Here is a 9321-nt window from a genome sequence, read left to right on the forward strand (position 1 = left end):
CAAAAAAAAGTCTTGTGCATTATATAGCCTATATCTTGTACTTAATCCTCACAGATGTACAATTAACCATTTTCATTTTTAATTCGTTTTTGTGAACCTCTGTTGCAATGTGATGCTACATGGCTTGTGTGAAATACATAAATAAACAGTGTTTGAATGTGAAATCCGCAGGTCTATAACCAGCAGGGGGCAATATTTCTGTTTGCGTAGTTTTAAATAGCGTATCCTTGCTTATCTCTCGGTTAAAAGTGTGATTCTTTTCAGTCAGAAAAAAATAGGTCAATTGCTTGCATAATATTTCATAAAAGAAGACTATACTTTGGTTTTAAATGTATTAAAATGCTATGTATTAGCCTACTCACGACCATGAACTATCTAGCTACTGTCACGTAGTTTAATAATGTAGCCTATATTGTGCAAGTTTTAAATCTCTTAGGAATTTTTTGGGAAGGGGCTGATCCTTTTGTCCTGTTTACAACGCGACATGGCCGTCCCTCGTGGACATTTAACAATTAAAGCACAGAAATGTCTCTTTCCAGCTTATTCAGCGGTGTGTCAGATGTGCTGTAAGCTATGTAACTGCATCATTAATTCAATAAGGAACCAGAGATGATAAAAGTTTGAGTGGCCTTTAAATATACAGGACTTTATTCTGTAGGCTATGTGATCTGAACTACTGATCCCTCCGGTCTGAAATGAGCATCTCCACTGAGGTAAGATTATAATCAGGCTATTATCATTAACAGACTCTTTCTCATTATTAAATAACTCCTCAAATAGCTCTTGGCATAGGATGATCATCTGAGTTGTTTGCATTGTCTGTAAATCAGCTCCAATGAATGTGAATCACAACAGAATGAGATAGTGAGCCGTGGCAACATGGTCAAGTAAACTCCTGGTTGAATTTGCACTTAAAATAATCTAGCAATCATTGTTCTAGAGATTTCCCAGCCTACAGGGAACATTCTCAGAACTTTGGCATTTTTCAACAAAGTTCTCTCAAAGTTGTGAACAAAATGTCTTAATTTCTTAATGTTAATATGTTTGCTCAAACTAATCTGGTCTTTAACCCAGCTGTCAGCTCTGTTAACTGGCGCTCTTTTTTTATTGCCTTTATCCCTTTTCTGCGTATTTTAGTTATCAATCATCCATAAATTAAATATCATTCGAAAGCTTAAACACTCAAAATTCCTTCTGTGAAATCCATTTTGAAATCGGACATGGCTTTACCATGGAAATGTTACTTTAAACCAGTCCAGTAGTCAAAATTTACTGCAATATATTATAATAAAAATTCTTTCTAATCTTGACAAAACATATATAGTTGGAAAGGATTGAGTCTCAAGGTTCCATATTTTGTAATAGTTGTAATATTGTGACAGAAATGTACAATATTGTGACAGGAAAATGCATAAAATATTCTTTGGAATTTGGGTGTTACCTGGTGGCGATTTCTGGTATAGCGTCCACCTCAATTTTTGAGATATCAACTTCAAATTCGGAACATAACTTAGTTAAACATATGGCTTTGATGTTATAATAATTTTAGATTCCAAAATATTTGGTAAAAAAAAATTTTTTTTATTAAAAATTGTAAACTTGTACAGTACATTTTTACAGTAGGCTTAAACTTCTAAAAATGTTTTACACTTGAATTTTTTAAAAATTATTTTACTTCAGGAATAATCTTCTGATTGTCTTCTTTAAAAGACCAACCTGTATTCCAAATGACAATACAGATTCAATACAAATAAGAAGTTAATAATATCCTGAAAACATTATCTTAAAATATTATTTGTACATTTATTTATTTATAATTTTGGCAAAACATTCTTAGAACATATTTTTTTTAGCTGGGTTGAAACGTCTCGGGTTACTTATGTAACCATGGTTCCCTGAGTAGGGAACGAGACACTGCGTCCTCTAGGGGTCGCTATGGGGAACGCCTCGTCGTGACTCGTATCTGAAGCATACATTGAAAAAACACCAACTCGTTGGCCGGCGACAGCCATGACGTCACTACCGGTGCGACTACATCCATTTGATATTTGGTGTGATTAAAGTGTGGACTTAATGTTCTCGATTGAATCCCTTGGTACCAACTGACCTAATATCAAAATTGTTGTCAGCAGAAGTTATTAAAATATGATGTCTTGCACAACTTGAAGTGACTAGCTCTAACATATAGACACGAGGAAAACAACTTTGTAAAAAGATTTAGAGATTAACTCAATATAATGCGGCACGTCATGCCAAAAGTTTCTCTGTTCGCAATCGGTGTTGTTTCACTGCTCATCCAGAAAAGCCGTGACTTTTTTGAGAGGGGGTTTATTCATGGTCACATGCACCATGGACATGGCTAATGGATCTGCTATGCTTTTTGCCACAACATATCACCCCTGTTTTAGCTTATTAACGTGATGCAAGTCTTCAAGATTAACTTTGAGTTTATTATTGGGGAGAAATGGACTAGCCCAGTGACCTCACTTACAGAAACTGAGAGACGAGAGGGAGTCAAGTGCTCTCAGCTGTTGCTGATCCTCACTTCCTCTCAAACGAGCTCAAGGAAACACCCAAAAACCAGCCAGCTGGAGAAAAGGGGGAACAGCCTTGTTTCATGAAATATCCCAGAGCAGAACTGCTGTGCTGCTTTTTGTAATATAGAGTTATAAGAAGACCTAGATAAACATTACATTTGGGGGATTCTAGATCATTTAACATCAGCTTTGTTAGTCTTTTAGTCTGTGGCCCATAAACCATATTCTGGCACACAAAGCATCACTGGTGTAATAGATTTATTTCTATTATTTTATATAAAAGTGAGAAATAGAATATGTTTTACAGCCAGCTCTTGGTTTTCATGGAAATATTCTCTACCTACTCATATTTTTTCGAAGTCTATTTTATGTTTTATGCATGTTTTTAAAGTTGTCATCTAGAAAAAACTAATTAGAAAATGAAATAAAAAATGAAGCTAAAATAAGCTGAAATAGTAAAATTACTAAAACTGAAACTGAAATAAATATGAATGAACACAATAAAAAATAAAAAAAACTAATAAAAATGGCGAAATCACTTTCAAAATACTAAAACCGAAAAAGTAAAAGTAATTAAAATGAAAATATAATCATAAAAGCAAATTCTAAATATTAGTAATACTATAATAGTGTATACATATAATATAAAAAATAAATAATACTTAAATAACAATGTTTTAAAGGAATAGTTACCCCAAAATGAAAATGACAGCATTATTTACAACATTATTTACATTATTTATTTTTAAATGCATGTTTTTTTATGTTGTGCCAAACTAGCTATTGTCTGACTTCATTAGACATGTAGTGCAAGTATAGACTTGTATATTGCAAGTCATATGGACAATTTTTATATTACATATATTATCATGATTGGTGCTTTTGCAAGACACAAACACACCTTTTGTGTTTCACAGAAGAAAGCAAGTCATACAGGTTTGGAATGTCATGAGGGTACATAAATAATGACAGATGTTTTATTTTTGGATGAACTATCCCTTTAAGTAATCAGACTGGTGGAATGGTTGGCTTGATTTTAGGGGTTTCTGTGTTTGTTCATTTTGGCTGCTAATCCTGTGCCTCCTCAATGTTTTAACCATGGTACTTTCTCTGTTATTTATTAGTTTTTCCGTCATGACAATTTATAGTAAGCCCTCTCAGCCTGGTCTCTTTTCTTCCTTCTCCCTCTGTCTGTCCCTTTCTTTGACTTGGTCCCAGAAGATCTTATGAAAACATTCCCCCACAATCTTTTCATGTCCTCCTTCTCTCATAAACGGAGACAACCACCCTTTCTCTAAAACTGCTATTTTGTCTCTGATTATGTGTATATGTATGCATCAGTGAATTAATCTTATTCTGAGTCAATGGGAGATCAGCTAAACCCATTTTCCAAAACATTGAGAGTGTAAAGGGTCTTTTTCTCAGGGTGCATTAAATGGCCTATAAAAACCTACTCCAGCAACTATGAAACTTAATCACTTCACCATGACTCAGAACGGTTATGATATATTTCACTGCAGCAGTACCTGAGTTAGATGAGTAAATCCATCATTTGAATTGCCGATTTAAAAAAAAACGTATCTTAGTTTGAAAGCTTAGAGCTTTGTACAGGTATATAAGGTATATTAGGTTTATAATGCCATGAGATTGAGTAAATGACATTTTATTTTATTCATTTTAGGGTGAACTGTCTCTTTAAACAGTGCTTGAAACCCCTGCTCTTATCCTCAGGAAACCCTGTTGGATTTAATTGAGAGTGGGCGTGGCCTGCAGGTGTGGTCAGCCACACCCTACTTGATCAATATTGGTAGAAGCTTTATTACTTTGATACCTCTAAATGAAGGTGAGTGTGTCTTGAATATATATTTAAAACTATCTGAATATTAGTGATAAAAAGACTTGTTTTACTTGTTAATGCAAAAAGCATGGAAATGTTTTACTGTGCCATATAGGTAGTGTTATATTTTAGCCTCATGGGAACCTTGCTGCTCTGAGACCATTAAAGTTTCCACACTGCACAGGAAATAGATTGGATTAATGTAGCCCCTTAAACTGAGGCCGTGATGGCTGAAATAAACTTGAGTTTGAATATGGACCCTCTTGCCACCCGCTGAGTTTAATACCAGTTATTTAATATGGGGGTTTCCAGAGTGGTCTGGTACATTCAGTATTGTAAAAGCGTACAGTAATGCGATGATAACATAACAGCATTTTGTTTCAGTGCTTCTGTGAAAAATCCAATCAAAAGTGCAATTTTATGAGCAGCTTTGTTTCTGTGCTAAAACTGACTAACATATGTCATCATGTCAACACAACATGATGTAAATTGTAGGTAAAACTGATCTCAGGTCAGAACTGTGTCTGTAATCGAGGAATCCAATAACTGTCTGGTGTCTGTCTGTCTGTCTGTGTCTGTCTGTCTGCCTGTCCGTCCGTCCGTCCGTCCGTCAAACGATTAATCCGATTAAAAATAAAGTTTGTAATATATTTGTGTGTACTGTGTATATTTATTATGTATATAGAAATACACACACATGCATGTATATTTTTAAGGAAAATGTTATTTATATATATATACAGTATGCGTGTGTATTTATTTATATATATATATATATATATATATATATATATGTCTCATTAAAGTCATTCATTATTTAGTTTTTGTTAATTTTTTTGTCATTTATTATTTTATTACTTTATTACTTTATTTTATATATTTGTATATATATTTCAGTATGTATTTACTTATTCTTTTTATTTATTAATTTATTCAATCATTTGTGTATTTTATTTTTTTATTTTTCATTTTCATTTCGTTCATTCATTCGACTAATATACTGTAATTATGCTCACTTGAAGAAACTCTGCTGAGTTCCTTTACTTTATATCACAGAAATATCACAGATTGGTTTTGAGGATGCAGATGGTCCAGGGATCCAGCCGCACCACTGTGTCATCACCAACAGTGCTGGAGTTATTACTTTACACCCTAATGGAAATATGTGCCATCTTGATGGAGTTCCAGTCACCAAGCCAACAAAGCTCACTCATGGTAATACACAGTATTTTTAGCCTCCCCTCCAAAATTGCAGTTATAAATCCCTTACTGTACTGTTATAGTAACTAACCACTTTTGCCCACTTGCTATTATTGCATGTCTTTCATATCTAAACCTCCCCAGAGGTCACCGTTATAAAGGGAGGTCAACTATTTGATGTGGTCATGTCTTATTTGGCCACTCAGCAGGTTCTGTGGATCTAACCGTGCTTGCTTACAGCCTCAGAGAGAAATCAAAACAAACGACGGCAATGAATGACTTCCTGTACAGCGATATCACTCAGGCCTGACACACCACAGGAATAACATCTCTCGCCCACTTTCTCTCTCTCTCTCGCACTCCTTGTGCTTTGATTTTTTAGCATATGTTTAGCAGAGTCTATAAACAAACTCTCTTTTTCATTCTCTCTATCTCTGCCTCTCGTTTTCTTCCTGTGTTTCTGATCAGAGTGAAATGAGATCACACATTTCTGGGTGACTCCAGACTTCCAGAGAATGTTTCAGTGTTTAATAGTTGATTGGTCACACACTCCTCCTCCTCTTCTTCCTCCTCCGTCTCTCTCAATCTCTTATCCTCCTCGTCTGACTCTACTGCGCAAGCTTCTGAGACTGTGTCCTGAAGTAGTCAGGTAAACATTTACAGTGTTTAGAGACGTCAGAAGATGTTGACAGGCATAAACAGATGGTGAGACTCAGAAGTTTTGCAATTCCCATGCATATTATACACATTAGATTTAGCTAGATAAAGACATTCCCAAGATTACTTGCTATTTCATGCATCCCCATTAGGCCAGTGTTATTTCAGTACAGTAACATGTCTAATAATAAAAAAAAGTATTTCTTTTAATATTTATATATTTTATTTAAATTACCAAAAGCAATTTTAATAGTTTTAGTTAACAATAACAACTTGAAAAAGGCTTGAAAAAGCATTCCTATTGGTTTACTCCTCGGCTTGCTGTTGTGCTATCTGTTTGTGTTTTATACCAGTCTTCCTGGCTAACAAGTGAGAAAATTATACAAAATTGCATCTGTTATGTATCTAGTTTAATTACATGAGTATTCGGAATTAATGTTTATAATTGCGTATATTCGCATGCCTTCATATGCTGCCGTATGAGTGCATGGATATGGGAATGTCTGTGTTTAAGTGTGTTGAAATGTGTAGCCGAGGTCTGGAAGTAATCAGAGTTGCCGGGCAGCACTCCAGCGCCCCCTCCCCATGATGCAACTGGAGTTCTGAGAGTGATGGAGAACAGAGTGCCCGCTGGGCGGCAGGGGGTGGGAACGTCTTTGCTTCTCTTCCCCCAACCCTCCTCCTAGCTGAACACTATTACACTGAGGGAAATTTACAATGGAAAATATGCCAGTGCACTCTCTAGGTCACAGACTTAATTCAAAGTCAAGCAGAAGATTTGCAACCAGCGAAACACACAAAAGCTTGTTTCGGATTGGCCAGAGAACATCCGCTCTATACAGTAAAGTGATAGAAAAGTGTTCAAATCACGTTCAGATGAAAAAGCACATGGTTTGTTTTTTACTTGATTTTCTTCAAACTTCATCAGAATAATGTCAAAACACGGCAGATGTAAAACTGTGAAGGGATTCTTGATATCGTAAATACGGTTGCCATGGCAATACGTCGAACTTTACATTTTTTCGGTGTTTTTGAGTAGGGCTGCACGATAAATCGAAATGGAATCGAAATCGCGATTCGACAGAAGCTGCGATTGTCATGCGTATCTTTCAGTGAAGCACGGTTCTGTGATCAGCAGTAAATCTCCATCCAAAGGCCAGAGGGCGCTCTCGCGCTGAAACTCCAAATACGCCTTGCAGAAGAAACCCAGAAAATGCCTACAGCGGTAGCTGGATAAACAGAAGATTTCAGAATCAGAATCAGAATCAGAATTAGCTTTATTGCCAGGTATGTTTACACATACGAGGAATTGTGCGGAGCACGCCACGGAGGCAGCCATCAGCGTCTGCGCCATCTTAGATCCATTTTACTGCTTTCATTGATTCAGCGTGACTAATAAACACACGATTATGACAATATATGGTTTATCAGAGTTATTATTATTATTATTAGAATTTTCATTAAAATAAAGTATATTTATAATGCACTGCCTTTATCGCTGCTTAGAATACTATGAAATATGTTGCGTGCCTGTGTAAGAAGCCACATCATCTCACAGAAGGATTTATTTCAAACACTCGAGTGACGTTATGAAGTGAGTTTGGAGTAAAAACATGTTATTAAATGTGGTATACTTTCAGATAGAGCAGCATTTACTTCACAGAGCCGTAGTTCACTGAGAAGCTATGCAAACAGCTGTCATTATCGGGAATGATTTCTTCGATTTCATAATTGCACTATTTTTTTTGCGTAACTTGTCAGTGAACTACGGCTCTGTGTAGTGAATGCTGCTCCATCTGAAAGCACGTGATGATGATTTCCTGCTGATTACAGAACCGGCTTTTTGAACAAAATGCGCATGACAATCGCATTCGATTAATCGTGCAGCCCAATTTTTTTTTAATTAAAAAAAAAAAAAAATTTAATGGCTCAATTTGTTTTAGCCATCTGTATGACCTAAATTACAGGGCACATTCAGATAAAAAAGCTAATAGTGTGGATCCTAAAAATTCAAGTGATTTTGTTTTTGTTGGCTAGCAAATATATATAGCTCACAGTGAAAGGGTTGGTATGGTAATTGCTACCAGACCTTTAAGATATGTGTCATGCATTACAGTAAGGAAACCGAAAATTGAGTTAAAATGTGTGTTCAATCAGCCTGCTCTAACTTGTGGGGTGTAGGTCAAACAATCTCTGCGAGTCAGAAACGTTAACTGCAAGTGAAGTTTCCCATGACAATGCCTCAATTAATATTTGTTTTGAAGTCTGTGAGTCACTCTGTGATCAGCCATAAGTCAGTCAGAGTTCCAGTGAGGCACGTCCCGGGTGAGAGGAGGCGTGTCCGCAGACAAGCACTCAGCATCGGCTGTCCTCTTTGTCATGCTAAACTGAGAGGACCGAGCACGCATCCTCCTCCTCCTGAGACTTCATCAATGGGACACTAAATAAAGGTTAGTCTATATTTCTTCAGCTGCAAACAGAGCTAAAAAAAAGTGACTTGGAGCTTGGTGAAGAGCGGCGTTGATGCGAGTAGTTTGCACCATCTGTTCTGCTCTTCTGCGCTATTTTGTGTTTGTTTGCTTGTTTGTTAAACATGTAAATATGCTCATCAGTCTCAATCAGTGGTGTTTTCCTCTTTCCTGCCACTTGTTTTAAACATTACCTGTAATTTTCCATGAATAGGGTACAAAATGGGGCCTAAAGCTCTTAAAAGTTAGGTATTTTTAAACAAAATGTCAGTGAAAAGAGGTGCTTAAACTTCTGAGAATGTTGATTGCCAACTTCGAAGGTTAAACTAAAAATTATATGAGACCTTTTATTTTCTATTAATTTTATATGAGGTTTGGGACATGTCTATGTACAGATTAAAGTACAGTTTAAAACCCAAATTTGTGTAAATGTGTAATTATGGCAATAAACAGAAAGTAATATATATATATATTGCCAACTTCGAAGGTTAAACTAAAAATTATATGAGACCTTTTATTTTCTATTAATTTTATATGAGGTTTGGGACATGTCTATGTACAGATTAAAGTACAGTTTAAAACCCAAATTTGTGTAAATGTGTAATTATGGCAATAAACAGAA

Source organism: Sinocyclocheilus grahami, unplaced genomic scaffold, assembly GCF_001515645.1.
Source record: "Sinocyclocheilus grahami isolate Dianchi unplaced genomic scaffold, SAMN03320097.WGS_v1.1 scaffold7.1, whole genome shotgun sequence".
NCBI lineage: Eukaryota > Metazoa > Chordata > Actinopteri > Cypriniformes > Cyprinidae > Sinocyclocheilus > Sinocyclocheilus grahami.